The 25,207-nt window shown below is 44.6% G+C and overlaps 3 non-coding genes across 3 annotated transcripts; 2 read left to right on the forward strand and 1 right to left on the reverse strand.

Moving 5' to 3' along the window:
* The first annotated feature begins 6,568 nt into the window (after positions 1 to 6,568).
* On the forward strand, positions 6,569 to 6,641 carry trnak-cuu (transfer RNA lysine (anticodon CUU)). Its single transcript has one exon. It is a non-coding gene; the product is annotated as a tRNA-Lys (tRNA).
* Positions 6,642 to 6,719: 78 nt separating this feature from the next.
* Positions 6,720 to 6,803, forward strand: trnal-cag (transfer RNA leucine (anticodon CAG)). Its single transcript has one exon. It is a non-coding gene; the product is annotated as a tRNA-Leu (tRNA).
* A 3,019-nt stretch (positions 6,804 to 9,822) lies between these two features.
* Positions 9,823 to 9,896, reverse strand: trnan-auu (transfer RNA asparagine (anticodon AUU)). Its single transcript has one exon. It is a non-coding gene; the product is annotated as a tRNA-Asn (tRNA).
* Between the last annotated feature and the right edge of the window lie 15,311 nt (positions 9,897 to 25,207).

Genomic DNA, 25,207 nt, shown 5'->3' on the forward strand with positions numbered 1-25,207 from the left:
AAGTACAATTCCAAAATTTGTGGACGACACCAAATTGGGGGATTTAGTTAATACAAAGGAAGAATGCATCAAAATGCAAGAGGACTATAATAAACTTGCAGAATGAAGAATCAGGAGGTCACACACTGCTTGGATAATAAGAGTCTAAACAGGATAGAGGAGCAAAGGGATCGTGTGGTACAGATACACAAATTACTAAAAGTAGCGACCCAGGTTCATCAGGTCATAAAAAGACAAATCAAACACTAGGATTCATTTCTAGAGGGATAGAGTTGAAAAGCCAAGAAGTTATGTTAAACTTGTATAGAACCTTGTTTAGACCAGACTTGGAATACTGCGAACAGGTCTCGTCTCCATATTATAGACATAGGGGCATTGGAGAAGGTGCAAACTGGATTCACAAGGATGATACCAGAAATGAGAGGATGTTCTTATCAGGAAAGACTGAACAGACTGGGTCTCGTTTCAGTAGAAAAGAGAAGGCTGAGGGTTGATCTGATCGAGGTTTTAAAGATAACGATAGGGTTTGTTCGGATAGATGTAGAGAAAATGTTTCCACTTGTGGGGAGTCCAAAACTTCAGGTAATAAATATAAAATAATCGCTCATGAATCAAATAGGGAATTCAGGTGAAATTGATTTACCCAGAGAATGGTTAGAATGTGGAACTTGCAACTACGAGGAATAGCTGAGGCAAATAACATGGGGGCATTTAAGGGGAAGATAGATCAGCACATGAGGGAGAAAGGAATAGAAGGATATGCCGATAGGGTTAGATGAAGTAAGGAAGGAGGAGGCTCATGAGCAGCATAAACGCCGGCATAGACTAGTTGGGCCGAATGGCCTGTTTCTGTGCTGTTGTTTCAATGTAACTCGATGTAAAGGCTCTTTTCAGAGCCACCCTCTGCACCTGTGAAAGGACTGGTTACTGCCTGAAGGGAGACGCTTATATCATGCTACCAGTGTGGCTCTGAGCTGCTTTTGTCTCGTTGTGGACGAGATGAGGTATTAATTGGACTGGAGTCGGGGCAGTGACCACAGTCCGGGACTTTAAACGGTGACTTATGGACCCCAGCCCACACATCACCAGATTTCTTGTATTTATTTAAACTACTTGCCATGCTGGGCTCATAAAGAATCACCAGAACTGCTCGACTAACCTTTCTGCATCTGTGGAATTCAGCATTTCGCTCCGTTTCTGTTCTATTTTGTTGGATTATTGACATAACGCATCAAACCACTGGGGAATCACTGAAATGTAACTCTGTACAGAAACAAATAACAGTGAATTGCCTGGTGCCCAGGCGATCAGGAACATGACTCGACTTTCGTCCTGTTAACGAGTAAACCGTGTTAAGAGTCCACCTCCCCGCTTTGGTTCCATATGGGGGATTAAACAGAGAAATCGGGAGGGGAGGAGACAGTCAGAGTGACAGAGCGGAGAGAGGCCTCTGATCTTCCAGCTCCACCTCCAGTTCTCTCCATCCGACAGTTTCAAACCGTTTATCGATAATAAAACCGAACCTCAGCACTCCGCACAAACCCTGACAGACCCGGGCTTCATATTCAAGGATTCCGAAAACCCGAAGCTTTCAAATAAGACCCGTTACAATGAGAAATCGTTAATATTCCTGCCTAAATACAGTCCATTCGATAACAAGTCAACTCGGCTCCTCCATTTCCGTCTGTTTCCCTGTTCTATCTCCCCACACATCCCCTCCCAGCGTTTTACAAACATCTTATTCCAGCTTATTTGGAGAATCTCATGTGTTGGGGTTTGAATTATGACGCGGAGTTTCTCCGCCAGTGTTACCGTCTCACAGAGACTCTCGCCCTGAATCTGTGAAAAGATTATGACCATGAACTGGGACTGGAGCCGAACACATCCCCAGTTACAGTGAGGCCCGGCCCGGACATCTCATTCTCTCTATTTTATATCAGACAGTATCCCACTTTCATGTCCAGCAATAGAGAGAGAGAGAGACAGTATCAGTCTTACACTTCCGATCTGTCTCCAAATCACGCTCAATAGCAGGATTCACCTTCATATACAGCACCAGAGAGAGAGAGGGAGGCAGACACGGTGAGAGAGACAGAGAGAGCGGTGAGACACAGTGACAGACAGACGTTAACAGTATTAGTTCCAGACTGACCGGTAAAGTGCCGTTTTATCCAGAAAGATCGCGTTGGAGAGACAGAAGATGCAATCTCATCTCTCACTGATATTGTACAAGGGTCAGACACACTATTAATCCCACACTCAGGGACAGTACAGAGAGGGACAGAAACAATGGGCCACATTTAACCCTCTAATGCCTGTTGTACTATCTGCAGTTTTACAGCTCAGGGCTGTTCGATATTACTCTCAGTGACCTACAGTTTCACTCCGGTTAAATTAATCTGCGACTGTTGCTGCCTGATATTAACCCTACACGGTCCCAGCAAATACACCGACTCCCACTTTCCTCCCATGTTTCTCCAGGATTGGTTTGAGAAATCCTCTCTCAGTCACTAGTCATTATAGGGGCCATTAATGAAGAGAAACCATTGGCTGATTTCACAGCCGCTCACTTTATCTCTGAAAGGCTCTTCACCATCAAAAGACCCCGAGAGAAACAGCAGGGATGGAAACATCTCGTTTAATAGTTTGAGATTGTAATGTCAGTCTGGATTCCAGCGTTGGGAACTGGTGGAATCCCATCTGTTTCCCGTTCTGGTGCCTGATCCTGCACTGCCTGTGGACCCCATTCCCTCTGAACTTTCCCCCAGACCCACTTCCTTTGCTCAGACTCGGAAAAATTCCAATTGGGGAAAGTTTCCATCGATTTTTGGATTGGGAATTGTGGGCGCCATTCCCTCAGTGAGCGGAAGAAGATGGTTTAAAACAGCCGGGAATGGAGAGATCACGGCCCCCGGGGGAAGGGAGCAAAGAGCAGCCTCGTTACAGCAGATCATCGCTTCGGGACCGTGTCCGCAGATGGGCTCAGAGACCGGCATTGAGTCCGGGGGAAGGTCAGGGGGAGTCCGGGGGCTGTTTATAAGAGGCAGAGTGGATCAGGAACTGGTCCCGGAACATGGAGTGAGAGGGGGGAAGGGAGAGGTCATTCTCGGGCTGTGTCTGGACAGGGTGTGTCCAGGGGAAGGGAGAGAGAATGGGAAGAACCTGCTATTAAAATCATTGCTGCTTTCTCTCCCCAAACCAGTCGTGAATGGTCCTGGTTTAGTTCCAGTCTCACCCTGTTTATTGTGATTGGACAGTGAAGAGTGGAAACAGAGCCGGACAGTAAGGATGTGGGGAGTTATACAAAGAGCATCTATTGCAGGCATCAGGTGAGAAGTGTGAAGGACACATTTTAAACAGCGGCTGTTTGGTTTCCGTTGAACGGTTAGTCCCATGGGAGAGGGGATTAGAAACCTGACCTGTGCAAAGGTCCCTGCCCCATCGGGTAGTCCCATTCATGGATCAGTGCAGGGGTTGGGCCGTGTCTGGATGTCATTAAATTGTTGTAAAACAGCCCAACACACCTGGTATGCAGAAGCTGAGTGCTGCAGTACTGCAGTGGAGTCAGACACTGACACTGTTTGTATCACTGGATTTCATTTGTGGATATTCAAAATGATCATTAACAGAGATATTAAACTGATCACTTCTGTCTTTTCTACCTCACCTGTTCCTGAGTAACAAGAGATCATTTTCTTTCTCCAGGCAAACCCTTGAACGATCCAGAATAAATGTGATGCTTCCTCCACCCGAGGCAGAAGGAACAGTACAGCCAGCTCCTTCTCACACACAGTAAGTATATTATCACTCACAGAGCACAGAGACACAGACAGCTCATCAGTTCCACAGTCTCAGACAGCAGGAGTAGTCAGTCCCACAATGATCACAATTTCCAGAGACACATTTTCAATCCAACAGTCAAGCAGAGTAGGTGAGGCAGACACTGTTCCATTTCCCCCTAACTCAGTCCCGCTGACAGGTAGATACAAAAATCCCAGTCCAAAATCACACTCTCAGAGTGAAAGGCACTGTGTCAATCTCACAATAGAGCAACATTAGCTACGAATTAAATACCAGATAGAAATCACACATGGTACCCGATTCAAAGGTACAGAATGAATCCCAATAATGTACCCCGAGATTCAAATTGAATACTAGCCCAGAACTCTCACACACATGACTTTAATCCATGGAATATCCATTCGAAATGTGTATCATATGATACAAATTGCACACAAGTCCAAAACTCAGGTAGAGTATCAGATTGAGAAATATTGAAAGATAGTAAACCTGAGAGACAAATTAGACACCTGTTCAGAATGAACTCGTAGAATGAGATTTAAAGATAGAGTATCAATTCTATTAGTGCAGACTGAGATACACATTACATACCAGTCCAAAAATCTCATACAATATTAGACTGAAAGATACGGTATCAATTCCATTTCTACAGACTGATCTACACATTACATACCAATTCAAAAATGTCACCTTATCAGTTTTAAAGATACATTATCATCCACAACAGTACTCACAGAGATACAGATTTAATAGTACTCCAAAAAGCACACAAATAATCTGGTTAAAACCTCCAGCATCAAATCCGAAAGTATGTCCATATTTACCAATTAAACAAGGAGTAAAACTATTTAAACATTGAGATATAAAAGCTGCAATATTGAACACCATAATTTAATCTGAGAGAATAATTACGTACAGATACAGAATGAATCTCACATTCAGAGACAGTACCAGAGACACACAGACACAGAATGACTCCAACTCTCACAGATGCAGAACGAATCCCAAACTCACATACAGTACAAGAGACTGACAGACACACAGTTAATCCCACACTCACACACAGTGCCAGAGACTGACAGGTACAGTATGAATCCCACACTAACATGCAGTATGAGTAACTGCATATATAGGATGAATTCAACTCCCACATACAGTACTGGAGACTGTATATACAGAATGAATCCCACAATCACATGCAGTATGAGTAACTGCATATATAGGATGAATTCAACTCCCACATACAGTACTTGAGACTGTATATACAGAATGAGTCCCACAGTCACATGGAGTACCAGAGACTGACAGATCCCGAAAGAATCCCACACTAACACACAGTTTTATATAAAGAATTAATCACAAACTCTCACACACACTGCTGACAAGATACAGAATCAATTCCAAACTCACACACAGTATCAGAGAGTGACAAGATACAGAATGAATCCCACATTCACACACAGTACCAGAGACTGACAGATACAGAATAAATCCCACACTCACACACAGTACCAGAGACTGACAGATACAGAATGAATCCCACACTCACACACAGTACCAGAGACTGACAGATACAGAATGAATCCCACACTCACACACAGTACCAGAGACTGACAGATACAGAATGAATCCCACACTCACACACAGTACCAGAGACTGACAAATACAGAATGAATCCCACACTCACACACAGCACCAGAGTCTGACAGATACAGAATGAATCCCACATTCACACACAGTACCAGAGACTGACAGATACAGAATAAATCCCACACTCACACAGTACTAGAGACTGACAGATACAGAATGAATCCCACACTCACACACAGTACCAGAGACTGACAGATACAGAATGAATCCCACACTCACACACAGTGCCAGAGACTGTCGCAGCATGAAATGGTCCTTATCAAAGTCACAAATGATACCCTAAGTGACTACCACCTTGAAAAACTAACCCTCCTCATCCTTCTCAAATACAATATCTCAACGTGCTGTTATGCTGTTTGACTAGTTTCCTCTCTCTGATCTTATTTGGAATATGTTGCTTTTCTGTCTGACAACACTTGGTATCATCGTATTATGTTAGTCCACAAGAGGAGATCATTCGGCCCATCGTGCCTGTGCTGGGTCAAACACACGTATTCGTTCAAAATTCATTCAGAGATAGATTGAGTGCTTTGTTATCAGAAAATTGCCTGAACCCCCACAGTCTACAGTTTTCCTCCTCGCTATCAACGACACGGTCAATTTTTGTGTCACCGGCAAATTTCTTCATCATGCCCCCGACGTTTAAGTCCAAATTGTTAATGTATACCACAAAAAGCATAGGACCAAGTACGGAGCCCTGCAGCACCCAACTGGAAACAGTCTTCCAGCCACAAAAAACACCCGTCGACCATTACCCTTTGCTTCCTGCCACTGAGCCAATTTTGGCTCCAATAAGCCACATTCCCTTGGATCCTATGGGCCTTTACTTTTTTGACCAATCTGCCATGTGGGAATTTTTCAAAAGCCTTGCGAAAATCCATGTAGACTACATCAATTGCGCCACCCTCATCGATCCTCCTTGTCACCTCCTCGAAAAATTCAATCAGGTTAGTCAGACACGACCTCCACTTAAAAAATCCATGCTGACTGTCCTTGATTCGTCCGTGCCTTTCGGAGTGACAGTTGATCCTGTCACTCAGAATTGATTCCAATAATTTGAAATGGAGTCTTTCTCCTGCTTGCTGCAATAATAGATAAGGCGGTGATGTACCATCAGGCCCGGCTAGCTCAGTCGGTAGAGCATGAGACTCTTAATCTCAGGGTCGTGGGTTCGAGCCCCACGTTGGGCGAGTATCATTTAAAACTTTTATGTTGCGTTCACTGGCCAACGGTGCAGAATTGATGCATAATGAAATGTTAAATTTGTAGTCAGGATGGCCGAGCGGTCTAAGGCGCTGCGTTCAGGTCGCAATCTCTTCCGGTAGGCGTGGGTTCGAATCCCTCTTCTGACATTGCTTATTTTTACGAAGACGTGAAAATATTTTATTTGTGGATTGGGCTGCAGCTGATTTTTAGACCAAGTTGATTTGCTCCTCCCACAAAAGCAACTGGCTTTTTCATGGAAATGTGACTTGAGAAGTTTCAAACGGTGATATGTTTGACATATTAATGACCTGGACAAAGAAATAGAACAGCAGTGGGAAACATTTAAAACGGTGATAAATAGAGTCCAGGAGAAATATATCCCACTAAAAAGCAAGAACAAACTAGCCAGAAATGACACACCAGGGATGAATAAAGAAACAAGGGCAAAATTTAAACTGAAGAAAAGGGCACACACTAGCCAATAAAGGAGAGAGGGGAATGTGATAAGACTGGGAAAGAAGTCTGAAGATCTATTGGAAAGGCAAAAAAGGAATATCAAAAAAAGCAAAGTATTCGAGACACATCAACAGCCAAAGAAAATTTAGGATAGGAATATTTGCACGAAGTGATTTTTAGGTAGTCGCCTTTAAATGTTTCAAAGGGGACTGCGAATTTATGATCGTCTGGCCATTTCACCAGCCGTGTTGAAAACAAAACATGTCTCTTAAGGGGAGTCTATAACGAGGGGGCATAGATTTAAGGTGAGAGGGGAGAGATACAAAAGGGTCCAGAGGGGCAATTTTTTCACTCAAAGGGTGGTGAGTGTCTGGAACGAGCTGCCAGAGGCAGTAGTAGAGGCGGGTACAATTTTGTCTTTTAAAAAGCATTTGGACAGTTACATGGGTAAGATGGGTATAGAGGGATATGGGCCAAGTGCAGGGAATTGGGACTAGCTTCGTGGTATAAACTGGGCGACATGGACATGTTGGGCCGAAGGGCCTGTTTCCATGTTGTAACTTCTATGATTCTATGATTCTATGATTCTATGATAATAGGGCCACTAAGGGAGACACACGACAAACTCACAGGCAATGACAGCGAAATGGCAGAAATATTAAATAATCACTTTGCTTCAGTATTTACCAGGGAGACTCGTATTGTGGGCATGACAGTAGAAGAAGAGATCAAAAAGATATGTAAAGACATTTAAGATCGAAAGGGGGGAGATAATTGATAAACTAATCAATCTTAGAGAGGAAATTTCCTGTTAGGTGCCTAACCAGAGTTTCAAACCGCTCAGCCACGCTAATTTCCGTATTACTGTTCAGGAGCTTATTTCACAGGGACACGATTACTGCGCTCCATTTAGGGAGGCTCAGTGAAAGGCGGAAATTGATCTATTAATAGAATCATAGAATAAGATAGCGCCATTCAGCCCATCGTGCCAGTGCCAGCTCTCTGAAAGAGCTGTCCAGTTCGTCCCACTCGCCTGCTGTTTCCCCATAACCCTGAAAAAGTTTGATCCAAGCGTTTATCCAATTCCCTTTTGAAAACTGTGAGTTGAGAAAAACAATATTGAAAGGGGTGCTGGGGTCTCTGCAGCGTCGATGTAGAGTGTGTGATGATTGAAGTTATCAAGATGGTTGCTTTACACATGGTATGATGTGCAATCATCCTGAAATATCTTCAATATCCAATACAAATTGAATTGCAAACCTGACGGACAAACACTGGAAAACAAGTCACGAGTGAACGCAAATCATCTCGGACCCGTTTTTAGCCTCACGGCACTTCAAATAAAGTGAAATAACTTTGCATTGAAAATATTTGGAACTTGCATCTGTGCCTTTATCTGTTCCATTTCTTAAAGTTGATGGTGTCTGATGATGGACACGCCTCTGCTCCCTCTATTGAACAAGAAAGGAGGTGTTTGACGTTGACGGGACCTGTTGGTTCTGAGCTCATCCTTTGCATTGAGTGGGTTCGCGTCCTTTAAACGGCGTCAACTTTAGCCCAGCGGTGAACTTCGCAACAAACAAATTCATCACCGTCTCACCGCGGGCACTGACTGACACGTTTATCGTTATTTCTTTCAGACCGAAATAAATAGGAACCGTGATTTTAAATTTGCACGAAGTGATTTTTAGGTAGTCGCCTTTAAATGTTTCAAAGGCGACTGCGAATTTATGATCGTCTGGCCATTTCACCAGCCGTGTTGAAAACAAAACATGTCTCTAACTTTCGCGTCTTTTTTCGAAAGGCAAAAAACATATTTCCCGTGACCTCTGAAGGATGGACAAGTACATTTCAGAAAGCTGAATCAAGTTCACCAGCCTTTTAATCCGGAGTCAGACCTTTGCGCCACGCACTCTGAAGACAGGCTCCTGGATGTTATTATATTTTTTGAATGTTTCTCAAACACCGTTTCATATATTGGTTGAATGGATGAGGCTTATCAAATCTCCGCCAGATCCCACCGGGAATGAGACAGCATTGGAAGCAGCCTTCACCCCCAATATCACGCTGGCATTCATCGCCTGCTCTCAGCGGACTCCAATAACAGGGCTTGGAGATATGGACTTTGTTCACATTTCATCACCAATGTGAATCGTTCAATATTTAATCAATTTTAATGGGGACAACGTTTCAAAATATTTCCGCCTGGTTTCGAACCGGGGACTTTTCGCGTGTTAGGCGAACGTGATAAGCACTACACTACGGAAACCTGACACCTCCAACCTCGTGTTAGGGATATAACCCCTCACCCAAACTAATTTCCGTATTCCTGTCCAGGAGCTCATTTCACAGAGATACATTTACTGCGCTGTATTTCGGAAGGCTGCAGAGAAGGATCGGTGCAGATGGTCAGGCAGGGAATCCCAGAGCATCGCGCCCACACAAACATTTCACTGTTTTTTTTTCATGTGCCTGATATCCGACCGCAGTGTAAATTATGGCGAATCAGGCATGCTCAGATCACATTGTTCACAGAGTATTTTCTTGCAGCCAAATCATACATTAGAAAACTTGAAATGAGATGAAGAGATCGGAGCCATTCAAAGTGCTCCCAGTTGCTGCAGATCGGGAATTAAAACATGGCACCGGCTTCAGGGCTATCAGAATGAGGCAATGAATCCAAAAGTGGGAAGAAAAAGGTGCAATGTTCGTCCCTGGGTGGGCTCGAACCACCAACCTTTCGATTAATAACCGAACACGCTAACTGATTGCACCACAGAGACCGTCTGGTCTTTTTTCTTGCAAGATGCACTAAAGCAGCGTTTCACCTACCCAAAGTTACATGTTGCAGTCACAGAAATGTCATTGTTCACTATCAGTGTTACTTTTCCAGAAATAAAGGATGGGACATTGTTTGTGGAAACATGGAAACGATCTGGTCTCGCTCACAGCATCGATATCACCGCCAACCAGCTCTCCTGCAACCGGCGCGCCCACCGGTGTTTTGTCTGTCACTCAGTCACACTGTGGGAGAACCTTCGCCACACGGACTGCAGCGAATCAAGAAGGCGGCTCACCACTACCATCTCAAGGGCAATTCGGGATGGGCAATAAATGCTGGCCTCACCAGAGACGCCCACATCCAATGAACGAATAAAAAAAGTATTCTGAGCGTCCTGACGCTGATATCAGGTTTTGATCCCTGATCTGCAGTAACTGGGAGCGCTTTAAATAGCTCCGAACTCTTAATTTCATCCACAACATCAGATTAACTGTTCCAGGGGGACATGCCGACTCAGCTGCGTCTTGGCCGCCTGTCTGGTCAGTCCTTTAATCGCCTCCAATTCCGTTTCCCAAAGCGTATCGACAGATTCACAAAGCTGTTTGTCATTTCGGTTCCGTTCGATTTGTCCAGCTCCCGACTGGCAATAATTTGCAAATCTTGTTGCAAACCTCCACCTTGCATCGTGTCCAGGGATGGGTTATGTGGAGAGACTGGAGAAGCTGGGATTGTTCTCCTTCGAGCAAAAAAATGTTGTGGGGAGATTTAATAGAGGTGTTCAAAATTATGAGCGGATTTAGATAGATTGGATTTGGAGAATCTGTTTCCATTGGCAGGAGGGTCGATAACCAGAGGACACAACCTGCATTTATATAGCGCCTTTAATGTGGTAAAACGTCACAAGGTGCTTCACAGGAGCGTTATTAAACAAAACTTGACACTAAGCCGCATAAGGAGATATTGGGACAAGTGACCGAAAGCTTAGTCGAAGAGTTAGGTTTTAAGGTAATTTTTAAAGGAGAGAGAGGCGGAGAGGTTTAGGGAGGGAATTCCAGAGCTTCGGGCCCAGGCAGTTGAAGGCTCAGCCGCAAATGGTGGAGCGATTAAAATCGGGGATGCGCAATAGGCCAGAATTGGAGGAGCACAGGGAATTTTTTTATTCGTTCATGGGATGTGGACGTCGCTGGCTGGGCCAGCATTTATTGCCCATCCCTAATTGCCCTTGAGAAGGTGGTGGTGAGCCGCCTTCTTAAACAGATGCAGTCCGTGTGGTGAAGGTTCTCCCACAGTGCTGTTAGGTGGGAAATTCCAGGATTTTGACCCAGCGATGATGAAGGAACGGCCGATGTATGTTTGATGCAGTGTTCCCCAGTGATTGGGAATAGTTCATTGCACAAAAATAATTCAAGTCTGCGAGACACTTAATGTTTTTTTTAATCACCATTAATACGTTCTGTTGCACACTGAAGGAAATACTAACTTGTTTGCCAAGTGACAATTAAAACGTTAATAAATCTTTGTGCTTTGCATGTTATGAACTTTTATCCCTTCCATTTTACATACTGTATTTTAGGAGTCTGCTTTAAAATGTTTAATGCTTATTATACCAGGAATCTGGTGCAGCCGCTGTTAAATTTAAAAGGGTTTGTAGCCCCTTTCACGCTTGAGGAAACTCGAACCTGGAGGTTTATGGGGAGCAAGTCCCAACAAAATGCTTCCCCCCGAGGGTAAATCGGGGATTTACTGCGTGTAATTGGTGAACATGATAACCGCTACACTAAGGAAACGACAAACTTTTCGGTCTCAGGTCTGAAGGAAGTGTCTCGGAAAAAACATGAACTGCTGACTCTCTTTACACTGACTCTTTTCACCAACATTTCATCCATCGAAACTATACAAGTCACAGGGAAAAAATGTTAGTCATTCAACTCCCGAATTCGCCCCAAAATCTATCAATATCAGTTTTGAAATTTTCAATTGACCCCCAGCCTCAACAGCTTTTTGGGGGAGAGAGTTCCAGATTTCCACTCCCCTTTGTGTGAAGAAGTGCTTCCTGACATCAACCCTGAACGGCCCAGCTCTAATTTTAAGATTATGCCCCCTTGTTCTGGACTCTCCCCACCAGAGGGAATAGTCTCTTTCTGCCCTGTCAAATCCGTTTAATCATCTTAAACACCTCAATTGGATCACCCCTTAATATTATATTCTCAAGGGAATGCAAGTGTCGTCCATGCAACCTGTCCTCATAATTGCTTATCAAGGATAGCCACCAAAAAGGGTTTTACGATGGCTGGCTCTGGAGTGCACTGGTCTTTGTCAGTGGGCTCGTTGGTCTCGAGCTATGATTCTCGCTTCGGGGTTGTTAGCCCAAATATGTGAGAGATCCCGGACGAGCCCTTATTTTACTTTTTATCTTGAACTTCCAAAGACAGAAAAGTACCCAAATCACCCCACATGAGTGAAACAATTCCTATGTTCCATACTATTACCTAACACAACTGCCCAACTTGGTTCTGATGAAAGTTCATTGACCTGAAACATTAACTCTGTTTTTCTCTCCACAGATTCTCCCTAACCTGCTGAGGGTTTCCAGCATTTTCCATGTTATCAGAGTATCACTTCCCTCATCACCTAACTACACTCCTCCACTAGATGTCGCCTTGTGGTGCAAACAGGCTCCTTCCGCACAGCCAGGTGTTGTGCTTTAGGCATTAATTATAACTATAACTTTTTAACTTGTTAGTTGAACCATATGGCCTCGCCCATTGACCAGAAAGCAGAATGGGGTTTATCTCTCACCAGGACAGCCCTTTCCCGCTGCATCAGCTTGGAATGATACGTAGCAATCATACAGATGTCACACCTCTCCTGCTTCCCTGTGAAGCTGGTAAGACGAATAGCACACAATGCTGTCTGACACACATACACACCAGCTCTGAATGATTTAAAGGCCTTGTTATGATTGTCAGAGAATTGTTTATATCAAAAGGATAATTAAACTCACGAGTATTATGATATCAGCTACAATCCAAGTGTTTCTGGACTTCAGAATCTACTAGTCTCTATTTTAAACATATGCATGCATATAAAATGAATCAAATCTGTCTTATGATTGTAGTTTCATTCTCCCAACAGAGATTTATAGTTCCTTACTTAAGAGGCAAAAGCTAAAGGTTAATATTACTTCAATAAAAAGACTAACTCTTTCCTTACAATACAGATACCCCAAACTAATATAACACCTCAAACTGATAGAGCTTCTCAAACTAAATCAGTATCTCAAACTGATACAGTACATCAAACGGATAGAGAATCTGAAACTACTCTAATATCGCAAGCTAATACATCATCTGAAACTAATAAAGTACCTCAAACTAATACAGTACCTCAAACAAATATAACACCTTAAACTAATGCAGTACCTCAAACCGATACAGAACCTGAAAGTAATATAATACCTCAAACTAATGCAGCATCTCAATCGAATACAGTATCTCAAACTAATAAAGTACTTCAAACTAATACAACACCTCAAACTTATACAGCACCTCAAACTAATAGAGCACCTCAAGCCAATACAACACCTCAAACTAATACTGCGCCTCAAACTAATACAGCACCTCAAAGTGATACAGCACCTCAAACTAATATAGTACCTCAAATTAGTACAGCATCTTAAACTAATCCAGCACCTCAAACTAACGCAACACCTCAAACAAATACGGCACCTCAAACTAATACTGCACCTCAAACAAATAAACTACCTCAAACAAATACAGCACCTCAAACTAATAGTGTTCCTCAAACAAATACAGCACCTCAAACTAATAGTGTTCCTCAAACAAATACAGCACCTCAAACTAATAGTGTTCCTCAAACAAATACAGCACCTCAAACTAATAGTGTTCCTCAAACAAATACAGAACCTCAAACTAATAGTGTTCCTCAAACAAATAAAGAACCTCAAACTAATAGTGTTCCTCAAACAAATACAGCACCTCAAACTAATAGTGTTCCTCAAACAAATACAGCACCTCAAACTAATAGTGTTCCTCAAACAAATCCAGCACCTCAAACTAATACTATGCCTCAAACAAATACAACACCTCAAACTAATCGTGTTCCTCAAACTAATCCAGCACCTCAAACTAATACAGTACCCCAAAACTAATCATTGACTGAAATGTCAAAGTCCGAACAGGACAAGCAGGTTGACCTTGACAGGCGGCGGATCTGTTAAGAGGATATTAAGCTGCAGGAGAATGTCCCGTTCAGGAACTGCAGTTGCATGCAATTAATTTCGAGTCTTTTCTCAACATTGGAGCAGAGAAACACGTGGTCCGTAATATCACCGCAGGACCTTCCATGGTCGGCCTAATTCAGTTCAACATCCCCAGTACATTTCGTCTGAAGCTCATCACTGGATGCCTTTCAAGTAACCTTTGCTGATTTGTTGCAGTTCAATTTGGGTTTAAACAGAGTTGTTTCTTTACCAGCATAGCTTTATTGGGGCGAGGGGTAATGAGTTTGTACCGGGAAATTTGTAGCTGCCCATTGCTAATTGATCTTCAATTGACTCAATACATTTCAATTAAAATATCACAAAAAGGCGGACTATTCGTGCACCCACTTCCCGACCCCCGACCACAATGTTCCAACTTACTCCACTTCTCCATCGCTCCTCCTGCCAATCTCTATCTCTGTCTCGAATTATAAATCTGTCTATCGTGCTCTCTTTGTACTAAATTAATGTTTCTTTATCTCATTCAACAATATCCATTGTTATTTTCACCTTATTAAAAATCAGTATAGATCTCCTTCGACCGATTCGTATGTATCGTTGTCTCTCCACTGTTTTAAATGTATCTATCTATCTATCTATCTATCTATTTTTCTATCCATCTTTCTCTCCATCTATCTATCTATCTATTCATCTATCTCACTATCCATGTATATATCTCTCTATCCATCTAGCTCTCTTTCTATCCATATATCTCTCTATCCATCTATCTATCCATCCATCGATCTATCTATATATCTCTCTAACCATCTCTCTCTATCTATATATCTCTCTATCCATCTATCTATCCATCTATCGATCTATCCATCCATCTATCTATATATCTATATACCGATCGATCTATCTCAATCAATCTATCTATCGAAATAGCTATCTATCTATCTAGCTATTTACCTTAATCTCCCTATCTCTCGAGATCTGTTTCTCCCTCCACCTGTTTATTGCTCTGTTGTTGTTTCTATATCTCTTTCTGTCTCTCCTCCCTCATTACTCAAGTTTATCAAATAACTTTATAATCTTTATCAAAAAATGCAATATTAAAGCATGAGCATGAGGTAAATTAGCAAATTACCAGGTGGGGTGGACTCAGTATGTTGGTCTGTGAAGACGTCACCGAGCCCTCTTCCTTCTTCAGGCTGCTGATCACAGAAGTCTCCCTGAGCAGCTTCTGGAAGAAGAAGCGCGAGCACTTCTCGTCCTGCTCCACGGAGCGGACTCTGGAGCGAAAGATCATCTTTGAGGCCCCTTTAACTGGATGGATCACACCGTGAGATCACAAGGTGAGGCCCCTTTAACTGGACGGTTCACAGCATGAGATCACAGGATGAGGCCCCCTGAACTGTACGGTTCACACCGTGAGATCACAGCATGAGGCCCCTTTAACTGGACGGTTCATACCGTGAGATACGGTCTGTATTGTACTGTATTGCTTCGAAATAGTGAAATTAGTTTTAACTCTCGGTATACTTAAATTTTATGCAGTAATATATGTTTTGTAATAAAAAAAATTCGCAGAAACTTTCGAATCAAACCTCCAAAAGTTATCCATTGCTCCACTGGCCCAGTTTTCAAAAAGCATGCAGTAACTCACATTCCCACAGAGCTGGAAAATGAGCAGTTACCGAGTCAGTCTCGGTCATGCCCACGCGATTCCACGAGTCCGGACGTGTCAAAAGGTGCACGGTGAACAATCACCAAAGAGAGAGACATAAGCTGCTTCCTTTCGATCGCTCAGCTTGTCGAGCGGAGAACTATAGTACAATTAACAGATCAAAGTTTGCTGGTTCGAAGAAATAAACGTGCTTTTGGAGTAAGTAGTTCAAGGCCATTCTTGGAATTTTACAGGCAGCCTACAACTTAACATGTTGGCGCTGAGGCACAGGAGACCACTTTTCCTTTGTCAAACCTTAAAGCTTTCTGTGTCTGTCAGAACACGGCTGTTTTGCTCGAGCATTTGGCTCTGCTCACCAGCAGGGAGTGCCTTTGAGTAATAACACGTCAAACCGCTTTCAGGCAAAAAAGTCCTCGATCAGTCAGACAGACAGGGCTCCCGCTGCTCCCTCAAGCTCGGGGCCGCTGTTTCTTTCCTGTGATCTCGTCTGCCTTCCGCAGCCTCCAGCTCTTCTCAGCATCATTCACGATTAATGTGGTTTCCCATTCTGCTGTTGCCCACTTGCTGATGCTCGATACCTCCAATTGGAGGAAAGTATTGAATATATTCAGGGAGGGGGCCAACCCAAGGCGAGATTTCTCTGCTGATCGTGGAGCTGCTTGGAGGCGAGTGCAAAACAACTACTGAGAAGGGCATTGAATAAAGGGGGCAGTAGCAACATAGATACAGAATCGGCTAAGGGACAGGAAACAGAGTTGTGGTGAACGGTTGTTTTTCGGACTGGAGAGAGGTGGACAGTGGTTTTCCCCAGGGGTCGGTGCTGTTACCACTGCTTTCCTTTATATATATTAATGACTTGAATTTGTGTGTACAGGGCACCATTTCCAAATTTGCAGATGACACCAAACTTGTAAGGGTTAAGAACAGTGATGAGGATAGTGATAGACTTCAGTCGAATATATACAGACTGGTTGCATGGGTGGACACATGGCAAATGAAATATAACGACGAAAAATGCGAATTGATGCATTTCGGTAGGAAGAACGAGGAGAGGCAATATAAACTAGAGGGCACAATTCTAACAGTGATACAGGAACAGAGAGATCTGGGGGTATATGTGCACATATCATTGAAAGTGGCAGGGCAGGTTGAGAAAGCGGTTAAAAAACCATACGGGATCCTGCGCTTTATAAATAGAGGCATAGAGTACTAAAGTATGGAAGTCATGATGAACCTTTAGAAAACACTGGTTCAGCCACAACTGGAGTATTGTGTCCACTTCTGGGCGCCGCACTTTAGGAAAGATATGAAGGCGTTAAAGTGGGTGCAGAAGAGATTTACTAGAATGATTCCAGGGACGATGGACTTTAGTTACGTTGATAGACTGGAGATGCTGGAGATTTGATAGAGATTTTCAAAACCATGAAGGGTTTAGACAGAGTATATTGAGAGAAATCGTTCCCATTTGCAGAAGGGTGAAGGACCAGAGGACATAGATTTAATGTGATTGGCAAAAGCACCAAAGATGACATCAGGAAAAACGATGGGACGGTGCAGTGGGACGATCTGGATTGCTCTTGCAGAGAGCTGGTGTGGTCTCGATGGGCCGAATGGCCTCCTTCCATGCTGTAACCTTTCTCTGATTCCAGTCGCGTGCCAGCTGAGCATGTGAGAGATAGCAGGATCGATTGTTGCATTCTCCACTCACCTTTTGACTTGGGTCAATTGTCCAGAAACAAACGTGGCGTCAGGTTTCAGCGAGCCAATGGTCCATGTACTTCTTAAGCTTCACTGCGTGCTACGGTACAGAGAGGTCAAGTGGCAGCAAACCTTTTGGTATGCTGCAAGAAGCAACAATTCTTGATTTTGGTCTTGAGCAAAGATGGAAAAAAAAGCTTAATAATGCTTTCTCTGAGGATTGAACTCAGGACCTTCAGATTATGAAACTGAGGCGCTGCCTGCTGCGCTAAGAATGCACTTGATGCATAACACTCCAGGCAGTTTGCAAGGTGTAAAATCATAAACTATTCGGCAGTTTGCAAAAACTCTCCATCCAGGTGGAAATCGAACCAACAATCTTCTGAATTTTGGTCAGACACGTTCTCCATTGTTCCACTGTCCCAGGGTGTGGAGAGTAATTCGGAGCTCACACTCCCACAGCGCTGCGGTATGAGCAGGTACCGAGTCAGTCTCGGTCATGCCCACGCCATTCCACGAGGCGGGGAGTGTTAAAAGGCGCACGGTGAACAATCATCAAAGAGAGGGACCTTTGCTACTTCCCTTCGATAGCTCAGCTGGCAGTGCGGAAAACTTGTAGAAATGAAAACTTGGAAGCAAAATCACTCTTAAATCGTTGGTTTAATTCTGGCTCAAAATAACGAATGTGCTTTTGGAGTAAGCAGAATTGAGCTCAAGGCCGCTTTCTTAACGTGACAGACTGCTTACTGCTACAAATGTTGGCGCTTTTCCTTTCTTAAACCTTAAAGCTGTTCTCCGCAGCCTTCAACATGTCATCAATGAGGACAAACACCTCGCTATGGCCAAGCCCACACCTCCACTACTCGCCTTTAAACAGCCACCCAACCTCAAACAGACCATCGTTCGCAGCAAATTACCCAGCTTTCAAGAGAACAGCATCCGCGACACCACACAACCCTGCCACGGTAACCTCTGCAAGACATGCCAGATCATCGACACAGATACCACCATCACACGAGAGGACACCACCCACCAGGTGCATGGTTCATACTCCTGTGACTCGGCCAACGTTGTTTACCTCATACGTTGCAGGAAAGGATGCCCCAGAGCATGGTACATTGGCGAGACCATGCAGACACTGCGACAACGGATGAACGGACACCGCGCAACATTCGCCAAACAGGAGGGTTCCCTCCCAGTCGGGGAACACTTCAGCAGTCATGGACATTCATCCACCGACCTTCGGGTAAGCGTACTCCAAGGCGGCCTTCGAGACACACGACAACGCAAAATCGTCGAGCAGAAATTGATAGCCAAGTTCCGCACCCATGAGGACGGCCTCAACCGGGATCTTGGGTTCATGTCACGCTACACGTTACCCCACCAGCGAACAAATGTTATCTGTTTTTAATATAATGGGTCATTTGCTGGCTTTCTCTGCCTTCCGGATGTTTCTGCCTCTCTCTTTTTTTTTCCTGTTTGTTTTTTTGTTGAATGTGTATTCGGGGGTTCTGCAGGTGACACCTCTCTGTCTGAACACGGTGATTGCCTTGGCAACGGGCAGTTGCAGGGGCATTCTGTAAACACCATGTATTGTTCTATATGTATAAATGCGTAGGCTTCGAGGAGCTCCTGAACATTTACCTGAGGAAGGAGGAAGCCTCCGAAAGCTTGTGAATTTAAAATAAAATTGCTGGACTATAACTTGGTGTTGTAAAATTGTTTACAATTTTAAAGCTGTTTTGCTCGAACATTTGCCACTGCTCACCAGCAGGGAGCGCCTTTGTGCAACAACACGTCAAACCGCACAAATTTTCAGGCAAAAAAAGACTTCTTTCAGTCAGTCGGACAGGTCTCTCGCTGCTCAGAGGAGTGCCTTTGTGCATCAATTCTTTTTATTTTCAAAATATACTTTATTTCATAAAATTTAAGTATACATACAGTTCAGTGTAAAAGTCGCAATTTCAATTCAAAACAATACAAAACAGATCGCACACACTATGATCCCATTACTTCAATAGAAAACACAGTACATATCTCACAATACATTCTGTATAATAAAAGGTGGGATGGTTTCACACAGTATCCTTTCCACATCGAGCCTTTGTGCTAGCCGCACCGCGCCTCAGTGCGTCCTGCAGCACCTATCCTTGGACCTTGGAGTGTGCCAGTCGGCAACACTCGGTCGTTGTCAGCTCCTTCAGCTGGAAAACCAGTAGGTTTTGGGTTGACCAAAGAGCCTCCTTCACAGATTTGATTGTCTTCCAGCAGCAGTTGATATCTGTCTCGGTGTGCCTTCTGGGAAACTGCCCGTAGAGCACAGCGTCCTGTGTTACCGAGGTGTTGGGGATGAACTGGGACAGATACCAACGCATCTCTCTCCACACATTCTGCATGAAGGTCCAGTCCACCAGGAGACGGACAACGGTGTCATCCCCGTTGCAGACTTGACGGCAGCTCGCAGTGGTGCTGAGATTCCGTGCATGTTGGAAGGACTGCACTGGGAGTGCTCTTCTCACCACAATCCAGCCCACATCCTGGTGCATGTTGGCATAGACCGTCTGGTCGGGGAACTGCCCGATTGCATCCACCTTCTCCTTTTCCTGCAGGACCCCCAGAACGTTCCACTGTCTGACGGCCTTGTGGTCGAAGTGGTTCCTCCTCAGGAAGTTCTCCACCTGGGACAGGTAGGGTGGGGTCGGCCAGCATGACCGGACCCAGTTTTCTCAGTGTATTGGACAGGTAGAAACTCAGCACGTAGTGACACTTGGTTTTTGTATGCCGGGGCTCTACACACTTCCTGAGGCAGCTACACACAAAGGTGGCCATCAGGATAAGGGCAGCATTGGAGACACTTCTGCCCCCTTTGTCTGGAGGTTTGTACATGGTGTCCCTTTGGAAGCGTTCTGCTTTAGACCTCCAGACAAAGTGGAAGATAGCTCGGGTGACTGTGGTGACGGAGCTGTGGGGAATGGGCCAGACTGGGCCATGTCGAACAACACCGCGAGTACCTCTGACCTTATCACCAGGTTCTTGTTTGTTACGGAGAGAGAGCGACCCCCCAACATACCAAGCTTCTGTTTGGCCATGGCGACCCGCACCTCCCATTTATTGGTGCAGACGAGATGCCGCGCACCCGATCCCCAACACCATCAGGTAGTCGGACCTGACGGTGAAAGGGACAAAGGATCGGGTCTCCCACCTGCCATAGAACATGGCCTCACTCTTACTGCGGTTCACTCTGGACCCCTAGGCCAGCTTGAAACGATCGCAGATGCCCATCAGTCTGTGGACCGACTGCTGATCAGAGCAAAAGATGATGACATTTTCCATGTAGAGGGAGGCCTTAACCTGAGAGCCTCCACCTGGGATCGTCATCCCCCTGATATCTGTGTCCTTCCTGATGGACACCCCAAACGGCTCGATACAACACATGAACAAGACCGCAGAGAGAGGACAGCCCTGCCTGACTCCAGATCTGATTGGAAAACTCTCCGACTCCCGCCCATTGATTAGGAATGTGCTGTGGATGTCCACATCGAGCAGTCGGATCCAATCGCGGATTCCCTCCTCAAACCCCATTTTGGAGAGCACGTCGATCACGTACGTGTGGGATATTCTATCAAAGGCCTTCTTCTGGTCCAGGCTGATGAGGCAGGTGTTCAACCCCCTGTCCTGTATGTAGGTGATCGAATCCCTGAGCAGCGCAAGGCTATCAGAGAACTTTCTGCCGGGTACAGTACAGGTCTGATCGGGGCGGATCACTAGCTCCAGAGCAGACATGAACCTGTTGGCGATGGCCTTCGACAGAATCTTGTAGTCGGCATTTAGCAAGGAAATGTGGCATCAATTTTTGATTTCTTCCCTCTCCCCCTTCTGCTTGTAGATGAGGGTGATGATGCCTTTCCTCATGGACTCTGACATGTTGCCTGCTAGATGCATACTCCGTACAGATCCAGTAGTTATGGGTCTATCCAGTCCCACAGCGCCGAGTAGAACTCAACCGGTAATCCATCGCTCCCTGTAGATCTACTCCTCTCGAAGGACCAGGCGACCTTTGTCAGCTCGTCCAAGGTCAGTGGCCGATCCATGCTCTTCCGCTCGCTGTCCTCTAAGACATCCGTGACAGAGGACACGAGGGACTGGGAGGCCGTGCTGTCTCTGGGCTTGGCGTCATACAGTTCGGCATAAAAGGACTTGCTGATCCTCAGTATGTCGGTCTGTGAAGACGTCACCGAGCACTCTTCCTCCTTCAGGCTGCTGATCACCAGAGGTCTCTCCGTGCAGCTTCTGGAAGAAGAAACGCGAGCACTTCTCGTCCTGCTCCACGGAGCGGGCTCTGGACAGAAAGGTGATCTTCGAGGCTTTGGAGGCGAAGAGTGAGACTTTCTGGCCCTTCAACTCCCTGAGTTCCTCCCCGACATTCATCCACATCGACTGCAGCTGGAGCAGATCCTGCATGCATTTCTGGAGCTGGGACAATTTCCTCTGTCTCTCTCTCTCGTCCCCTTAACTGGACGGGTCAAACCGTGAGATCAGAGGGTGAGGCCCCTTTAACTGGACAGGTCAAACCGTGAGATCAGAGGGTGAGGCCCCTTTAACTGGACGGGTCACACCGTGAGACCACAGGGTGAAGCCCCTTTAACTGGACGGGTCACACCGAGAGAGCTGAGGCGAAGGCTCTGTGATTCCAGGTGGAATTTCCTCACTCGGCTAATTTAAATATGTGAGGTGGCGAGAGTGTTGAAGAAATGAAGGCCTGAGATGGCAGAAGCACAGGGTCTCAGCAGCAGTGGGACCAGGACTGTACTTTGTAACTGGTGCAGGGAAACAGCAGTGGGAACGGAAATCATAACATCACAAGAGACTTAGAGGTCCATATATATAGATCATTAACATATCATGGACAGATACAGAAAATAATCAATAAAGGCTAATGGAATGCTGGCTTTTATATCTAGAAGACGAGAATACGTGGGCAGAAGTTATGCTACAGCTATGCAAAGCTCTGGTTAGACCACACCTGGATTACTGTGTTCAGTTCTGGTTACCACACCTCAGGAAGGACATATTGGACTTGGGAGTGCAGCGTAGATTTACTGGAATGATACCTGGACACTAAGGGTTAAATTACGAGGAGAGAGTTCACAAACCAGGCTTGTATTCCCTGGAATTTAGAAGATGAAGGGATGATTTGATCGCAGTTTTCAAGGTATTAAAGGGAACTGATCGGTTAGATCGAGGGAAATTATTTCCGCTGTTTGTGGAGTCTAGGACTAGGGGACATAGCCTGAAAGTTAGAGCCAGGACTTTCAGGAGTGAAATTAGGAAACACTTCTACAGGGAAAGAGTGGGAGAAGTTTGGAACTCTCTTCCTCAAACGGCAGTTGATGCTCGCTCAATTGTTGATTTTAAATCTGATATTGAAAGATTTTTGTGAACCAAGTGTATTAAGAAATATGGGGCGAAGGCGCATATATGAAGTTAGGTCACAGATCAACCATGATCTCATTGAAAGGCGGAACAGGCTCGAGGGGCTAAATGGCCTAATCCTGTTCCGATCTTCCAATGTACCTATGTGTCAGTTTTCCGTGTTCATAAACACTACGGTGTATTTCACTCCGTTTCCAACACTGTGAGGCCTCCCCTGGTGTGTCAGATTTCTGTGTTTATAAACACTATGGTTTATTTCACTCCTTGTACAACAATTTGAGGCCTCCCCTGGTGTATCAGCTTTCAGTGTTTATAAACACTTCACTGTATTTCACTCCGTGTCCAACACTGTGAGGCCTCCCCTAGTATGTCAGATCTCTGTATTTATAAACACTTCAATGTATTTCACTGCATTTCCAACACCGTGAGGCCTCCCCCGACGTGTCAGCTCACTGGGCTATCAATTGGGTCGTGTAACGCCCGTTGTATCGGCGCTATGCGGCCTTCCAATGTGCCCAGATGGCGTCCGGAATGCCCGCACATAAATCCAGCGTGACGTGCTCCGTAAGCCACCTTGGAGGTGATGCTCCCACTGACACTATGGGACGACATGTTGAAAGAAGTCGCTTATTAATAGCAGGGAGAAACACTCCACTGACAACAAATAGGGCCCATGGAGGCTGACATTAATTATAGTCACTGAACAAACAGATTCAATTAACAACTTTAAATCCAACAATGTGTATATCACAACAAATATTTTACCAAATATTACACAGATGGAAAGCCCAAAGCCCAGTACATTATTTTAATAAATATTTGGACGAAGAGAATTTATGAGTCCCACAGTCTGACAGCACTGATGTGAAGGGAGAGCAGCTCCATTTACAGATTGCAGATTATTTCTGAGTGAAATCCTTTAATTTCAGAGAGTTTCTACCCACTTCTCAAGGGTTGGGTTTAAACTCAGAGATGGGAACTGAACCATTCTACTGGTCAGTTTGGAGACCATTCTGCGAATATTGGTACAATCTCTGGATACCCTGTCAATATTGGCAAGTCTATGGATCCTCTTGTAAATATTGGGGGCAGTCTCTGGATCTACCTGTAAATAACGGCACAGTCTTTGGATTCTACTGTAAATATTAACACAGTCTATGAATTTCCCTTCAATTATTCATACAGATTATGAGAAAGGCTCTGGATACTTTAAAATATTGATCCGCTTCCGGATTTCCTGACACAATCTGTGGACTGTCTAAATGCGTACACTGCCTAGTAACACTGTAAATATTGAATCAGTCCCACAGACCCCTCTAAATATTGACATAGGCTGAGTACAGCGTGCATGGATACAATCCCTGTTAGCACTTTATATATTGACTCACTCTCACAGGCCCCTGTAAATACTGACACATTTTGGCGACTCCCTGAGTGTCTGCAGTCCTTGGTATCCCCGTAACTATTGACTCACTCCCACAGACCTCTGTAACTACTTATACAATCTAGGAATTGTCATACTATCTACAGTCCTTGGTACCCCTTTAATTATTGACTCACTCTCAAAGAACCCTATAAATACTGATACAGTCTGGGGACTCCCTGAATGTCTACCGTCCTTGGTACCCCTATAATTATCGACTCACTCTTACAGACCATAGTAAATACTGACACAATCTGGGGACTATCTGAATATCTACACTCCTTGGTACACCTTTATATATTGACTCGCTCTCACAGACCCATGTAAATGAGGACACAATCTGCAAACTGTCTGAACCTCCACAATCCTTGGTACTCATTTATATATTGTCTCAATATCACAGACAACTATAAATACTGTCGCATTCTAGGGACATCCTGAATATCTTCAGTCCTTGCTACCCCTGTAAATATCGACTCACTCTCACAGACCATAGTAAACACTGACACAACACGGCAACTGTCTGAATATCTACAGTCCTTGGTCCCCTTTATACATTGACTCAATCTCGCAGACCCGTGCAAATACTATCACAGTTTGGGGACATCCTGAATATCAACAGTCCTTGATACCCCTTTATTTATTGACTCACTCTCAAAGAACCCTGTAAATATTGATACAGTCTGGGGACTCCCTCAATGTATACAGTCCTTACTACCTCTGTAATTCTCGACTCTCTCTCCCAAACCCCTGTAAATACTGACACAAACTGTGAACTGACTGAATATCGACAGTCCTTGGTACCCCTTTATATATTGACTCAATCTCGCAGACCCCTGTAAATAC

The sequence above is a fragment of the Heptranchias perlo genome, unplaced genomic scaffold (assembly GCF_035084215.1).
Source record: "Heptranchias perlo isolate sHepPer1 unplaced genomic scaffold, sHepPer1.hap1 HAP1_SCAFFOLD_50, whole genome shotgun sequence".
Classification (NCBI taxonomy): Eukaryota; Metazoa; Chordata; class Chondrichthyes; order Hexanchiformes; family Hexanchidae; genus Heptranchias; species Heptranchias perlo.